Raw genomic sequence first — 17,579 nt, forward strand, 5'->3', positions numbered from 1 at the left:
AAGAATTGCACATGTTTAACCTATATTGAATTACTTGCTGTCTATAGGAGTGGAGAGGCAGGAGGGAGGGAGAAAAACTGGGGGCCAAGATTTTACAAGGATGAATGTTGAAAACAATCTTTGCATGTATTTTGAAAAATAAAAAGCTATTATAAAAAAAAGTCAACTGGCAAAAAAAATGCAAAATCCTTAATGGGACTTCTTCAAACTATGAATGGACATTTTCCTTAACATGAAATGAAAAGCTAGAGAGAGCTCAGTCCTTAATGTCACCAAGAATTGAGGCAAAAGTAAAATAAAAAGAAAGCAATCTTTGATTCTACCATTCCTGCTTATTCAATGACCTCTTCCCTTCCTGTAATCATCTCTTTCAATTTTGCAAGTCTTCTTTGTTGTACAAAAGTTATCCTTTAATATGAGGATATTCACATCTTAAGAGATTTTCTTTAAATGTTGAGAAAAAATTTAGGTACTTTGTCAAAACAATTGGAGGAGATATTTTTAACTGAGAGAGGAGAAAGGACCTAGAGGGCATCTAGTCCAAACTCTTCATTTCACAGCTGAGCAATCTGGGGCTCAGAAAAGTTAAATGTTAAGTTTCACACAGCTATTCAAGCAGTAGAAGTTGAGATTAAGTCCAGTCCACATGCGCCCTTCTCCAGCCACATCGTGCAAGGAACACTGGGACCTAATGCAAAAAGAGCTGAATTTGATGAAAGAAGTGGGTATGTATCACAGCTCTGCTGTGTGATCTTGCACAAGTCCTTAGAACAGGATTTCTTAAATTTGTGATATAAGGGAATTTATCTAGAACTTAGGTTCTTAAGCTCATGTCTCTGAACTTGTTTAAAAAGAATTTTTTAACTGAATTCCAATATAACTGGTTTCCTTTGTGATAGTACATATTTTGTTTTAGGTGTTTAAAGACATTCTTCTGAGGAGGATTCACAATTACTGACAAAAGGGTCTGAGGCCCAGAATATTTAGTTTAGAAGTCAGTAGTCCCCCCAACTCCTTAATCCTAGGACCTTCTAGGGAATGCTTTCCCTAGGCCCCTTGCTTATAAATCTTTCCTATTTATATCATGGTACATACATAAAAAGGATAGGGGTCCTGGTAGTAGAGGTTTTTGGGGAGCAAAGGCATAATATTTACCATAAAAAAATTAAATGAGGTCAGATGCCAAAGCTAAGAGAATAACAAACCAAAAAAAAAAAACGGAGAGGGGAAATTTTTGTCTCCTTACAAGTTTCCTGCCAGTAGGCAGCCCTGAGGCATGCTTCTAGGGGAGCCACTACCTCACTACTGGGGAGATCAAGCCTTGGGAGGCTGTTTAAGATGCTACCTCCTTAGCCAGGCTATTCCTGTCTCTTACTGATCTGTGCTCAGGCTGATAGCTTCTTATAAGGTCTGCTCAGGATACAGAGAGTCACATAAGAGATTCAGATGTTTGCTGTTTATGAGACTGAGGGCAAGTCATTTCCCTTAATCTAAGTGTCAAGCTCCTTCTACATCTAAATCCTAGGAAGATATAAAATATTAAGATGATTTAGCATCAGTCAGGAGTGCTAGATATGAAGTTAGAAAGATATGAATTCACCTCCTGCTCAGAGGTACTTATATATCAAAAGCAAATCACTTAGTCTCACTATTCTGTTCTGTAAGATAGAGATGACAATGATACCCACCTCCTAGGGTTTTTTTGAGGATAAAGTGAGATAATATTGTAAATTGCTTTGTAAACCTTAGAGATAGACCTGAAGTTAGAAAGATATGAGATGAAATCTGGTCTTACTTATTAGTACTGTGACTCTGGGCAAGCCACTTAACTTCTGCCTGCCTCAGTTTCCTCCTCTGCAGAATGGGGGTAATAATAGCCTCTATCTTATGGGTTGTCATGAAGATTAAATAAGATATTTGCATGACTGTTTAGGACACTATTTGGCACATAATACATGCTTAATAAATGCTTTCCTTCTTGCCAACTTTTAAATTTTTTTTAAAAAGGAGGACTTCAAGCTTGGGAAGATCTATCAAATGACAACAGTCAACTCTGGCTGCCCAATTATAATCTAACTGAATCCTCAGTTTCGGAAGCTAATGACAGATAATAGTCAATTATTCAGTGTGAGAATTTACACCACAGAAATCAGAAACCTTACAAATCAAGACTTGATTTGTTTTTGTTGGTGTTGTTGATCATTGTCTAGGCTTAAGAAGCTGGTAAAAAAAATTGTTAATAAAAACTCTTTTTTTAAAATAAAGGACTTCTAGCTAGGTTGAAACCTTATTAGAACTTTGGTGTTCCAGGGAGTAAGACACAGGAAGCTGAGTACCCTGAGCTGAACCTGTCATGGCAGCTGTTGGTGTGATGTGGAGCTGGTACAGAGAAGTTGGAGATGATCTTGGAGTCCTAGCGGTGCTACTTTAAAGAGAAGGACATCATGGCCCAGGAAATGTTCATTAAGATGTCCATATTCCAGCATCAGATCAACTCGTACTATCTCATATGGTCTGTACAGAACAAGTACATGAAATAAGTGGAAGTCTGAAAGATTTGTATGATGACCAGGATGGGTTAAGAAAGGAGAAGTTCAGTGCTATTTAAGGACCAGACGAATTTGTAGAATCTTTTCATAGACACAAACATAAAAGAATTCAACTGAAAGCACCCAAATGAGATTTGGGTACCAATATCACTGAAATTTGAAGAGCTCCTGAGAGCTAGTGAAGAGGCACAAAACTCATTGGAACTCACCGATCAAAAAGAATATGGCCTTTATCTGGATCTTCTTGACTGTCAACTCAAACTTCATGATATTAACTCGAAAGTGTCTGAGAAACTGGGCTATATATCACACACATGTCTATCTTTGACCTATTATTTGATATTTCCAAAGAAAGAGTGCAGAGTACAAGGGGTGGCTGGAGATATTGCTTGAATACCTCCACAACTGCAGGGACAGAATAAGGAAAGATTTCGAATGAATTTGAGAAGAAATGGGACAACGGAATCTTCCCAGGCAGGCCAAAAAAAACAAGCAGCTCACTGACCCACACTGGAGCTCTTCTTGACCTCTCTGAATTTCCCTCCTGGGAAAAGTTGGCTTTCTTGCTTGTGGATGGATTAAAATCTATACTCTTGGCTTTGGGGCCGAAATGTAGAAGGCCACTGAGAGTCCAGAGGCTGTTCGACACTGACAAGCCCCTGGAATCACTTGCTTCCTCTGTTTGCTAAGAATACCAAATCCATGGGTGCCAAAGGGGACATTGAAAAGAATAAAGACATTGCTTTCCTTGAAGCCCAGAATATGGGCTACGAAGATGTAGAGTCTTGGAGAGCACCACCATCTCACATGAAAATGTGCAACACAAACAGGCAGAAAGAGGAAAAGAAAGAGCAAATTAGTGAGAATGAAAGTGAAGATGAAGAGAACATATTTCCAAGCCATTCTCCAATTGATAACTGGTCAAAGGATATGAACAGACAATTTTCAGAGGATGAAATTGAAACTATTACCACTCATATGAAAGAGTGTTCCAAATCATTATTGATCAGAGAAATGCAAATTAAGACAACTCTGAGATACCACTACACACCTGTCAGATTGGCTAAGATGACAGGAAAAAATAATGATGAATGTTGGAGGGGATGCGGGAAAACTGGAACACTAATGCATTGTTGGTGGAGTTGTGAACGAATCCAACCATTCTGGAGAGCAATCTGGAATTATGCCCAAAAAATTATCAAATTGTGCATACCCTTTGATCCAGCAGTGTTTCTATTGGGCTTATATCCCAAAGAAATACTAAAGAAGGGAAAGGGACCTGTATGTGCCAAAATGTTTGTAGCAGCCCTGTTTGTAGTGGCTAGAAACTGGAAAATGAATGGATGCCCATCAATTGGAGAATGGCTGGGTAAATTGTGGTATATGATGTTATGGAATATTATTGTTCTGTAAGAAATGACCAGCAGGATGAATACAGAGAGGACTGGCGAGACTTACATGAACTGATGCTAAGTGAAATGAGCAGAACCAGGAGATCATTATACACTTCGACAACGATATTGTATGAGGACATATTTTGATGGAAGTGGATTTCTTTGACAAAGAGACCTGAGTTTCAATTGATAAATGACGGACAAAAGCAGCTACGCCCAAAGAAAGAACACTGGGAAACGAATGTGAACTATTTGCATTTTTGTTTTTCTTCCCGGGTTATTTATACCTTCTGAATCCAATTCTCCCTATGCAACAAGAGAACTGTTCAGTTCTGCAAACATATATTGTATCTAGGATATACTGCAACATATCCAACATATAAAGGACTGCTTGCCATCTAGGGGAGGGGGCGGAGAGAGGAGGGAAGGGAACAGAAACGAGTGTCAATATAAAGTAATTATTAAATAAAAATTAAATTTAAAAAAAAAAGAAGAAGAAGAGAACAGATTTCCTACAACCCCAAATACCCGTCCTTCAGTTGGAATGGCAACTTATACATCCTCACTGGCTGTATAAGCTGCACGGTTCTGTGGGATACTACACCTATGAGGACCCAAGGCTTTCCAGTGGTATTTTGAGGAATGGCATCATGACCATGACTTGGGCATTCCAATCACTTTGTTAATGTGATCCAGATTGAAGATGCTATCTCTATATGGAGTATGCTGAAACTGCAGAAGGCCTCTGAATGGTGACAGCCTGACGTTAGAATAGGATCTAGTGAAAATGTTATGAATAAGAATGCTGTGAAGTAGTCATTCTAGTGTCTTAAGTACAAGCTCCATGACTGGTGGAGTATTCTAGGATTTGGCATATTTCTATTCTATACAAGCAAGTCTCAAAGACTCTGGTATATAATCTAACCTTCTAGCATGCGTCTTGTGAAGAAAAAAGATACAGAGTGAAGATTTAAAAATCTATTTAATCTTTTGTTTAATATTTTAAAAGGTTCTATGAAAAGTAGATGGCAAAGTAGACAGAGGGGCAGACCTGAGTTCAAATCTGGTCTGGGAAAATCCCAATTGCCTTGCCCCCTTCCCCTAAAAAAAAAAATCGTTCTGGGGAAAAAAAAGTCTAAATTCCTATTATTTGGACCACATTTTCATTAATATGATACATACACTATACATAGTTGTCCATTTGCAGTAGGTTCCCTAATTCACACACACACACAATCCTTATCCAGAGGTATAATTTACAATTTGGGTGCCTTGACTTGCAGGGATTTCATTGATCCCAGTTTGTACATCTACTTCAGCGTATTAACTGGAAAAAAGGCTGAGGTCTCCCTCTTCATCCAGGGCCATTTCCAGTCATCCTAAACTATACCTTCCTGATGTCAGAGCTATCTTCAAAAATGAAGGACAAATAGCAACAATGCTTTGTACATGGTTTTGAATAGATTTTTAAAAATTCATTCGTTAATGCATGCAGCCAACTATGCATACAAGATTAGAGCTGGAAGGTAGAGAAGACGGAGGAGAGGAATTCCAAAGCAGGAAGAGAGATGGAAGTCATCTACCACATCAGACTACCTCTCAAAATAATGTCTATTGATATTACCTTGTACTTTGGTATGCCTAAAACTTCAGGCCTCTTGTCCTGACATATTAAACTTTCATATAGACACCCAACAAAGTCATCCATAAAAACCAGATTCCCCAGATCTGAATTGATCTTCCTCCTTCCCCTTCCCCCCCCCCCCCGCCCCCCAGGTTTACTTGTGTTTGTTACTGGCCATCTGGTCAGCAAATCTGTTTCACTCATGGTACCTGAGTCAAATTAAGAGAAGCAGCAAAAAGGTTCTTTGGTGCCCTGTTTTTATATATTGAAAGCCTCAGAGTAGTAGAAAGGTTGGGTCTCTCATTAGGATTATTGCCAGGAGCTGATTCCTCTTTATTTCTTCCCTAGCCTCCCTCCCCCTTCCCATCCCTCTCCTTCTCTCTCTCCTCCTCCCTTTCCCTTTTCCCTTTCCCCTTCCTCTTCCCCTTCTCCTTCTCCTTGTTCCCCTTCCCCTTCCCTTTCTCTCTCCTCTTCCTCTTCACCTTTCCTTTCCCCTCTCTCCCTGTCCCCCTCTTCCCTCTCCTTCCCTATGACTCTCCCTCTCTTTCCCTCCCTCCCTCTCTCTCTCTCCCTCTGTCCCTCTTTTCTTCTCTCTCTTTCTCTCTCTCACTCTTCCTACCCCGATGACTTTGTAACACATAAAAACTTGGAATTGGCATTCGAAAGAAAGCCCATGTATAGGATCACTCCTGAATGTTTTTCTCTGAATAACTCTGAGTAGTGTGTGTTCTGTTCCTTGTTTAGAGGCGAAGCACCTTTGATCTCCAAGAGCATTAGTGCTACTTCATGCTTCCCCCTGAAAATGTCCCTAATTCCTTGGAATGGCATGGACCATTCCAATTTTCAGCTAGTTTGCTTCATAGTAAGAGATGTCTTGGGACTGGATCATTCAGTGTATTTGCTCTAAATATTTGAGCTCTTTAAATGGATCACTGTCATCAGTTCAGTCACTTTCATTGACCCTGACTTATTTCCTCTTGTTATAACCTGTGCAAATTAAGGTTCCCAACTTAATCCATTTCTATTAACAAGGCTAGCCTAATGTGAAAGTAGATTAAGAGGCCACTAGTGTGAGCATAGTATGAACAGATATTTGTGGTAGATTCAGAGCTCCATAACACAAGCTGCTACAATGAGAGATCTTGTGGTGTAATGAAAAGGCACAACTTTATAGAGCTCACTGCCATCTCTATGCTATGAAAAGACATTGCAATAGAACTTTAATGGAGGACTACTATTAATTGTTATTATTAAGCACTTCCAAATAAGTAGCTATGGCTATATGACATATATATTCTATACATGACAGGAAAGTCAAAAATAGAAAAAATAATTCTAGTTAGGAAGATCAAAGAAGATGATTCTCTAAAGACCACTGTGGGAGACTGTGTTGTCGCCTTGTTTAAAATATAAGTATTTTGAAAGCAAGGACTGTCTTGTTTTTTTACTGGATTTGCACTCAGGTCTTTCTAACTGGTACTCTATCTCCTGCACCACCTAGCTGCCCCATTTCCTTGTTATAAGGAGGAATTTTTAATGAAAAAAAAATTTCAAAGGAGGGCAGCCTGGTCATACAAGACCTAAAACTATATTATAAAGCAGAAGTCATCAAAACCATTTGGTACTGTCTAAGAAACAGAGTAGTGGATCAATGAAAATAGATTAGGTTTATAAAACACAATAGTCAATAACTATAGTAATCGAGGGTTTGATAAAGCCAAAGACTCTAGCTTCTGGTATAATAACTCACTATTTAACCAGAAAAAGGCTGGAAAAAACTAGAAAATAGTGTGGCAGAAACTAGGCACTGATGAACACTTAACACCCTATACCAAGATAAAGTCAAAATTGGTTCATGATTTAGACATAAAGGGTGATAGTATAAGCAAATTAGGAGAAGAAGGGATAAGTCTATCTCTCAGATTTGTGGAAAAGGGAGGAATTTGTGGCCAAAGAAGAACTAAAGAACATTATGAAATTCAAAATGCATAATTTTGCACAAACAAAACCAATGCAGCCGAGAATAGAAGGAAGCAGAAAGCTGGGGGAAAATATTCAACAGCCAATGTTTCTGATAAAGGCCTCATTTCTAAAATATATAGACTCAAATTTATAAGAATACAAGCCATCCTCAATTAACAAATAGTTAAAGGATACAAACAGACAATTTTCAAGTGAAGAAATTAAAGCCATTATTAGTCACATTTTAAAAAAAAATACTCCAAATCTCTATTGATTAGAAAAATGCAAATTAACTCTGAGTTACCACTTCTCAACTCTCAGATTGGCTAAGAAGACAAGAAAAGATAATGATAAATGTTTGAGGGGATGTGAGAATACTGGAACACTAATGCATTATTTATAGAGTTGTGAAATGACCCAACAATTCTGGAGAGTGATTTGAAACTATGCACAAAGGGCTATAAAACTGTGCATACCCTTTGATCCAGCAGTGTCTCTACTGGGTCTGTATCTGAAAAAGATTATAAAAAAGGGAAAAGGACCCACAAGTACATAAATGTTTGTAGCAACCCTTTTTTGTAGAGGCAAGAGACTGAAAATTGAGTGGATGCCCATCAATTGGGGAATGGATAAATAAATTATGCTATATGAATGTAATGGGATATAATTGTTCTATAAGAAATGATGAGCAGGTCGATTTCACAAAAGCTTGTAAAGACGTACATGAACTGATGCTGATTAACGTGAGGAGAACCAAAAGAACATTGCACCAAGTAACAAGATTATGTGATGAACAACTGTAATGGACTTGGCTCTTTTTAACATTGGGATGTGCAATTCTTCTAAACATATTTCTATATTCATCATGCTGTGCAAGAAAAATCAGACCAAAAGGGGAAAAAATCACAAGAAAGATTAAAAAGTACAAGCAAACAAACAATAACAACAATAGCAAAAGTGAAAATACTATGCTTTGATCCACATTCAGTCTCTGTAGTTTTCTTTCTGTATGCGAATGGCTCTTTCCATCACAAGTCTTAGAATATTTACCTTTTTAAGATAATATCTTTAATAGGTTTCAGTTTGACAGAGGCACTGCTCAATCAATAATTAAAGCTAGATAAGAAAGAAATGTGGTAAAGAATGGCCTTTTTAGTAAAAAAAAAAAAAAAGTAATCAGTCTGAGAGGAGAAGACCCACAGGGATTAGAAACTAGAACTAGAAGAAATAATTGACTTCCAATTTATGCTCCTGCTGCTGGTGATTCATGTACCACAGTGGGTATATTTAAGTCAGGAGACCTGGGTTGAAAACTAGTTTGCCACTTAGTTCCCTGGGCGACTGCAGGAAAGTCACTTAACCCCTGTGGACCTCAGTTTTCTCATCTGTAAAATGAAGGAATCAGTGAATGAATTCTAAGATTTCTTTGAACTCTAAATCTATGATTCTGTATTATGAGAAAGAAAGGGGGAAGCAGTGAAGAAGCAAGACCAGGATCACTAAAAACAAATCTTTTGTTCATCACTATTTCCCCTAGGGTATTACCCTGTCCATTACTCTATCCTAAGATCAGTGGCTTGGGACTCACACATCACTCTTCTGACTGTGCTCTTTCTCTGATGTCTTCTTCTGTATTATTCCTGCTCTGTTTCTTCCTGTTACCACAGCTAGGCAAATATAGATGCCCAGATAAAAACTATCACAGTGGGTTCACCTGGGAACTTGTGAATGAAAAGAGTTTCTGTGAATGAAGGACAATTCACAGCTAGTTTTCAGATGAGAGGGTGATGGACAAGAGCAATCTAAAAACAGAAAAACTTGTGAAATGTGGGAAACCCAATCCAGCTTGACTCAGCAGGATGTGAGTTATAAAAGGAGGTTAAATAAATGGCGAATCAGCTGCTTCTTCCAAGGTGAAGGCTATAAGAAGGGTTTCGAGATATTGGGAGGGAAGATGGTTGAACTCAGAGGTGTGGATAAAATCTGACTGAGTTCAGAATAGTTGAAGAATATAGATTGTTCTTAAAAATAGAGTACCTTGCACTGGTTACATTTTTGCTTAGAGGAAAGAAGAGAAGGGAGGTGATAGAGATAAGCTGCTTCTCTGCCAGCCAATGGGCACAGTCACAGAATAAGAAAGGAAAGAGTATATTGGGGCTCATCATTGGGCACAAGTCAGGAAAGTAGGGGTACCCTCCATTCAACTGTATGTTACTGGAGGTACAATCCTGGTTCTGTTACTGATTATGTGTCTTGAACAAGTTTACCTCTCTGAGCCTAAGAGCTGTATCTATTAAAAAGATGATTAAGAACTGCTGTATCTCCCTATGTCACACATGACTGTTATAGCAAACTAGTATGATAAAAAGAACTCTGGATTGGGAGTAGAAGAATTAGCTTTTAGTGCTAACCCTGGCACTTAATTGAGCAAGTTTGTGGGTGTTAGTTTTCCCACCTGTAAAATAAAAACAGGAAGTGATCATTGGATCTGATATTATGGTTGTATCATCCCTTGCTCTTCATTCAACATTCATTCAACAAGCATTGGTTAACCATTCACTAGCTTCCAGTTTGAGAGGAAACATAGTGTAATGGAGAATGGAGAATCTGGGGAAGACCTAGATTCAAGGCTCACCTCTAATAAGAGGATCCTGAGCAACTTCTCTGTGTTCCAGGTAATTCTATAAAATTTGAAGTTGTAGATACAGATTGGTAAAAGGTTTCCTTGTACTCATGAAGTCATATACCCAAGCCAAAACCCACATCATCATACACAAAACCCAGGAAATATATCAGGCACTGTGATAGAAGCTGGAAATACAATCACAAAAAAAAAGAAATAATATCTGCCTTCAAAAGGGCTTACATCCCTTTGGAAATCGGAGTCGGGGTAGGATTGGGGACACACTGCATAGTACTGAGGGCTTACCAGAAACATAAAGCACAACCCAGAAGCTTATGTACAGCCATGAACATCACTCCCACCTACTCCACCTCTACTCAATGCCTTCTTCCCCTCCTATAATCATCTCTTCCTCTCAATCTTGCAAGCCTTCTTTGTTGGCTGGAAGTCATTTCTCAAACCTAAGGATATTCACTTCTTAATAAATTATCTAAAATGTTAAGAAAAATGCTAGGCATTTTTAACTGGAGGAGGTGAAAGGTGATCCATCCTGGAGAGGATCTTAGAGAGGATCAAACTCTTAACAGCTGGGCAACCTGGGGCTCAGAAAAGTTAAATGATCAGCAGAAGGTCACACAGCTATTCAAGCAGTAGAATATCCAGGCCACATGCTCCCTGGAGTTTTTCCAATCATGGAACACTGGGGTCTAGTGAAAGGAGAGTTGAATCTGGTGAAAGAAGATGGGAGGAAGCTCTGCTTCCCATGTGACCTCCAGCAAATCACTAGAACAGAGGTTCTTAAATTTGCAAAGTGATCTAAGTTTATCTAGAACATGGGTTCTTAACCTGGTGTCTGGAAGTTTATTTTAAAAATATTTATTTTTATAGCTATATTTTAATATAATTGGTTTCCTATATATTTTATTTTAGGTGCTTCAAGACATTCTTTTGACATGGATTAGCCTGACTGATAAAAGGGTCTGGGACACAGAAACAATAAGAAATTTTTTATCTAAAAAAGCTCAAAGGATCCTCTAACTCTTTAATTCTATGACCTTCTAAAGAATTCCCTTATTCCCTCTTCTTACAAATTCTTTCCTATCTATGTTCATATGGAACATATGAAAAGGACAGGGAACTGATTGTAGGGGCTTCTTGAGAGTAAGAAGGCATAATGTTTTACCATTAAAAAAAAATTAAATGAGGTCAGATGCCAAAGTTAACTAAGAGAAAAACAAACCCAAAAAAATGGAGAGGGGGAATTTTTATCTCTTTACAAGTTCTCTGCCAGCAGGCAGCCCTGAGGCATGCTTATAGGGGAGCTACTACCTCACTGCTTGGGAGATCGGGCCTTGAAAGGCTGTTTAAGATGTTCTTACCTTAAAAAAAACCAAAAACCAAAATCTGCTCTAGCCTCTGGCATAACAACAGCCCTCTGTTCCCCTTGACAAAGTGTGTGGGCTCTCTCTGCCCTAACCTCCCTCACCCATCCATATGTAGACTATTCCTGTCTCCTATTGAGCTATGGTCAGGCTAAAACTTCTTACAAGGGGGGCCTGAAGGATGCAGAGACATCTGTTAGAGGTTCAGATGCTTTCTGCTTACAAGGCAGTGAGCAGGTCATTTCCCTAGGGCACTAGGGATTAGTGACACCGAGAAGAAATAAAGCCCAGATTTACAAATGTGTAGATTCTTAGGGAGCACCACCATCTCCCATGAAAATGTACAAAACAAACGGACAGGAGTGGAAAGAGAGGAGAAGGAAGAGCAAATAAGGGAGAGTAAAAGTGAAGATAAAGAGAAACGCTGATTTACACAATACCTGTCCCTCAGTTGGAATGGCAAACCCTTTCCCTACCAGAAGCTGTACAACTTCTATTATCAGCCATAATTGTGAGATCTGTGGGAAATACCCCTACTGGGGACCCGAGACCTCCTAGTGGCACTTTTAAGAATGGCAGCAGCCATAGCTTGAGGCCTTTGGGCATTCCAATCACTTTGCTAAAGTGATCCTGATTGAAGATGCTGGACCATGATGAAACTGCAGAAGGTCTCTGAATGGTGGCAGCCTGATATTGTGGAAGAGTTATAAGGATTCTAGTGGAAAGATTGTGAGTGAGAAGACATATGTGGACTTGCAATGCCATGGGCTGCTCTAAAGTCCTGGAGACAAGCTTCATGACTGGTTGAGCGTTCTATTTCTATTCCACATAAATCCATATTCTCAAAGACTCTGCGAGTTGTGAAGAGAAGAAATGTGCACATAAGTTTGAAATCTCTTTAATCTTCAGTTTTATAGCACAAAGAGTCCTGGGGGGAAAAATTGCCTAAATTCCTATTACCTGTGTCACAACTTTAGTGATTTGATACATAGATGTAGGGGCTGGAGTAAAGGGTCTCTGAGATCCCTTGTAACACTAGACTCCAGCTCCTATGATCTCTGTTCATATGTTGGTTGATACCTTAATTATTCCTTTACTTACTTTGACTGAAGCTTTAGTTGTAGAAATCTCAGGGGTCATTCTTCATACTGAATAGTCTTGACTAGAGCTATTCATCTCAATATGGTGGTCATTTAACACTAGGTCTTAGTGAAAAATGTATTATAAGCAGTAAGTCCATCTGCTTTTCTGCCCTACCTTTCAGAAGCATCTCACCACTTTGCTTTCCAATAAATTCAATGAAATCTTTTCAAATGGAATTCCCACCCTTTAGCAAATAATTCTGGAGTTTTCTAAAATTGTGACTACATTAACCCCAACCTTCTGAGGCATTTTTAATATTGGCACATAGTAAATGTACACATGAATCATATAATTTGTTTTTCTGTCTTATTTTCACTTTTTATATCTGCAATACAAATAATATTTTAGTAATAGTTCAAGTTATCAAAGAAAAAAAGAATTCAATCATTAGGTGATATGGATTTATGTTCCATTTTTAACATTTACTAGCCATGAAATTAGAAAAGTCATTATAGCTTTTCAAGCTTCAGTTTCTCATCTGTAAAATGGGAATAATACTGATTCATTTGTTGTGAAAAAAAAATGCTTTGTAATTCTTAAAAAATTTTAAAGGTAAGACTTATTAAGAGCCTCCTAGAAGAAAACGTTATTGTCCCTAAAGTGGATATTTTCTTTTTAGGAACAATGTCTCATTCTGACAATTAGCTAAAAAATATTTCAATACTTCAAGTTTCTGTGATTTCATCCACTGGGTAGTACATCCACTGGAACATGTGGCTTTTCCACAGCTTGTTCACAAGTTTCTGTGGTCAAAGACTGTCATCACCTCTGTCCACCATTTTATTAATAAGTTTATTTGTGTTTAGCTGAGTTCAGAGGATACATAATCCATAATCTAGCTCATATTCCAAGTCTTTCCAGTTTAGTAGGAGTGACCAAGTCCTATTGAGATCCATAGTATCTCTTGATCCCTTGATCAAGATCAAGATCAAGATATCAAGGGATCCTTGAAAAAGCCTTTGGAACTCAGTTTTATGCTGAAGAAACAGAGGAGGACCTTAGTGATGCTACTTATATAAGCTATTCTTAATAATAGAAAACAAATCTTCTGGATATCCCTCATCCTACTGTGCCCATTGATCAGTTGTCCTATCAATTAAGAACCATTCCCAATCGTTTCTTCAAAACCAGTTATGGAATCTGAAATCCTGTAGTTAAGTCCCATAATAAGGCATGGTTTTGTGAATTCTAGTAAGTTATAAGACATACTTTAAAGTCACAAGACTTTTTTTTTGTTTTTTCAGAAAAATCAAACAGGGAAGCTATTAATCAGAAAGATTAAGCTCTTTAACAAAAGGAAGATGGTAATTGTATTGTTATTTAAAATTTTTTAAAATGTGTGAATCAGGATCTTGGGAATGAGCTGGATTTCATTTAAAGCTATGGTTCAGTTAATCTGAATAAAATGAAGTACTCCAAAGATTATTTAAAAGGTGGTTTGTTGGTCAATATATAGAGCACTGGACCTGGAATTGAAGTGACTGTAGTCCAAATACAGCCTCAGACACTTCCTAGCTGTGTGACTTGGGGACATTTGACCTTTAATCTCCTGGCAAAAGGATCAACTGAAGAGGGAAAGAAATCCCTATGTATGGTCTATGAGATCATGACTAAACAATTAAACAATAAAAAAGTACTCTAACAAAGAGAAGAAATCTGTACTTTTCCTATGGACTCCCTCCTTCTCACCCCCCCCACCACCCATGTCGTCAATATAATGCAGTCCTGGACAACATTAATTGAAATTAATTAGTAGAGGCAGCATGGTTTGATGGAAGGAATTCTCAACTTGTTGCTAGGAAAAAATATGAATTAAATTCTCTTTCTCCTACTCACTAGATGGACTATGGACTTTGCCTCTGTTTTATAAATTTTCAAATGCTATAGAAATGTAAGCTATTTTATAATATCCCATGTTTACAAATGAAAACAAGATATACTTTATTTCTAATCAAATTTCCACTGATTAGAGATAAAGTGTATCGAGTGATTATCTTGGCTATTCATACAATATGTTCAGTCCATATCAGATGGTATAATTGACATTAGAACTCTTTCTTCTCTACCATTAGTCTGGAGTTCAGATAATTATATGATGGAAAATCTGTAGTTTCAGCATATTATAAATTATAAATATTATGTCAGATATTATAAATGAGCAAAATTAGGCCTAGAATTGAACAGGAAAAGAAGACGAAACTGGATTATCTGCAAGAAATTGGAAAGGTTTTTAATTTTAAATAACTCTGAATTGCTGATACAAAAAGCTCATCTTTTTTAACACCAATACACTTCTAGTGATGTAATATAACTCTGAGTTAATGCAATACCAAAGTTCTAAAGAATTGAAGTTGCAAATCACCCAAAGGGGAATAGATATACGGTGGGTGTGAGCAGGGTGCAAGAGAAGAAATTATGTAGGAGAAACTCCATAGGGAATGTCATCAGAAAATTCCAGATTTGCAGCTTATTACCTGAGTGACTTTGGGCAAGTCTGGTCCTCACTCTCATTATCTACAGAAACAGTAAATCAGACTAGATGACCTTTTGAAGACCTTCCAGCTTCTAGTCTATAAAACATACAAGCAGAAAAAAATAAGATGGGTTTGTCATATAGCAAAACTGAAAGATAATCAATGGACAGTCTACATACATTGCTAGTATCTAAGTATAATAACATTTTTTCCTTTTCTTTTCTTTTCTTTCTTTCTTTCTTTTTTTTTTTTTTTTTTTTTTTTTTTTTTTTTTTTTTTTGCTAAGTGACTTGCCCAGGATCACACAGCTAGGAAGTGTCTGAGATCAGATTTGAATTCAAGGTCTCCTGACTTCAGGGCTGGTCCTCAATCCACTGTACCACCTAGCTACCCCGAGTAATAGCATTTTAAGAATTGTCATTCTGAGGCTTGTAATTCAAAGGGATATTTATTTCCTCTAAACCCAAAGAAGAAATTCTGAGCTAATATAATCTCTGAGCTAGAGTTGAACCATGCCTAAAAAGCTTTGAAAAAGACAGTTTCCAAGACAGCCAACAGTCAAAGAGAAGAAGTAGGCTGGTAGAAACTGATGAGCTGGGTGCCAGTGGCTACCAAGGAGTCAATGGGTAAACAAGGGGGTGGGAGTTGCTGTCATCTAATGGAGTTACTGAATGCCTTAACCATATTTAAAAAAGGGAATACTGATGACAGGAGAAATCAACCCTGATTGGTAAACAATTAGTGAGAGGGGGACACACTTAAATAACGAGGTGGGTTAAAAGTCTTCAGCAACTTCTGTGGAGAACTTGACTTGATCATAAGACTCAGCTGCCTCAGCTATCTGGAAAAAGAATCCATCTGTACCCAGACAGATAAGTTGGACAATGGGTCAGAATTCACCTGGTTTAGATTCTCTTTACCTTTTACAGAAATAAGCTCTCTCAGTTAGTTGAATGTGGTCTTGTCTAATACAAAGGAGAATGTTCCTGGAAAGTTAGACTAGTCTCATCAGCACTGTCCTTCAGATGCTAATTGGCCTAGAACTCTTCAAATGAGGAAGTAAAAAAAAAAGAAAAAACCTGGCCTCCAATATTAATAATTGATTATTAATAGAAAAAATAATTTTGCTGGAAATAAGCAAAAGTTAAAGACAGAAAGATAAACCACTGTCTAAATTGGAGGAATTTTCATAATTAGGGGCTGTGAGCTATTATGACTTTATTATTAACTTTTCATCTGATTCCATAAAATAATAAAAAGAGAGACCACATGGATCTGAGGACCATTATATTGCTCCTAGGCTATAAGCTAACCCTTGTTAATTCTTTCTCTCTCAGCCTAGTCAGGGAAGATATGTTTCATTATCTGAGATCATTATTGGATTTCTTTTTTTTAGTTACCTAGGGAATAACTGCCTTTTGGTGAATTTTTTCTGGACATTGGCTTAATCATTATCTTTGACTTTCATAGAATGTGGGCCAGATGTGCTGACACATAGTAGTTGGGAAAGAAATGGAGGACCATTTCCAGAATCACAAAGAGTTCCTATAGTGTGTGCCAACACACCAAGCTCATGCTTTAAGCACATCTATGAGCAATTTGTACTGTATTCATTTGGTTCTTCTAATTTTACTCTAGATCAGTATACATAAATCTTCCCCGTGGGGTAGCCCACTGAATAGAATGCTGTACTTGGATTCAGGAAAATCTGAGTTCCAAAACTGCCTCAGATATTTATTAGCTATATGACTCTAGGACCAATATATCTCTCTCCCTTCCTCTTTCCTTTCTTCCCTTCCTCCTTCCCTCCCTTCTTCTTTCTTCTTCTTTTCTCTCTCTCAATCTCTCTGTTTCTCTGTCTCTCTATTTCTCTCTCAATCTCTCTCTATTTCTCTCTCAATCTCTCTCTCTCTCTCTCTCTCTCTCTCTCTCTCTCTCTCTCTCTCTCTCTCTCTCTCTCTCTCTCTTTCTCTCTCTCTCTCTCTCTCTCGGTGTCTCTCAGTTTCTTCATCTATAAATTGAGGATAATAACACTTTACCTCACAAGGTTATTATGAGGGCCAAAGAAGATAACCTATGTCAAGTGCTTTGCAAACTTTTAAGTACCATGTAAATTCCAATTATCATCATCATCATCATCATCATCATCGATTAGGTTTAACTTGCAGCTTTATCACATACTATCTATGTGACCTTAAGCCAGTTACTTAATCTCTGTGGTCCTTAGTTTCCTCATCTGTATAATGAGGGAGTTGGACTAGATATCCTCTCAAATCTCTTCTTTTAAGCTCTTGATCCTATAAACAAAACTAACTCTGTGGTTACATATATCATCAAATATTATACATTCTTAACATATGTGTGGGAGACATTTTATTTGGGAGGTAGTTTGCTTCTATTCCAAAAGTCCAAACCCATTTCTTTTAGA

The 17,579-nt window shown here is 37.7% G+C and overlaps 1 pseudogene; it reads left to right on the forward strand.

The window, feature by feature from the left end:
- Window positions 1-646: 646 nt before the first annotated feature.
- LOC127544303 (splicing factor 3A subunit 3-like) lies at window positions 647-12,311 on the forward strand (annotated as a pseudogene).
- The last annotated feature ends 5,268 nt before the right edge of the window (window positions 12,312-17,579 follow it).

Source organism: Antechinus flavipes, chromosome 1 (assembly GCF_016432865.1).
Source record: "Antechinus flavipes isolate AdamAnt ecotype Samford, QLD, Australia chromosome 1, AdamAnt_v2, whole genome shotgun sequence".
Taxonomy (NCBI): domain Eukaryota; kingdom Metazoa; phylum Chordata; class Mammalia; order Dasyuromorphia; family Dasyuridae; genus Antechinus; species Antechinus flavipes.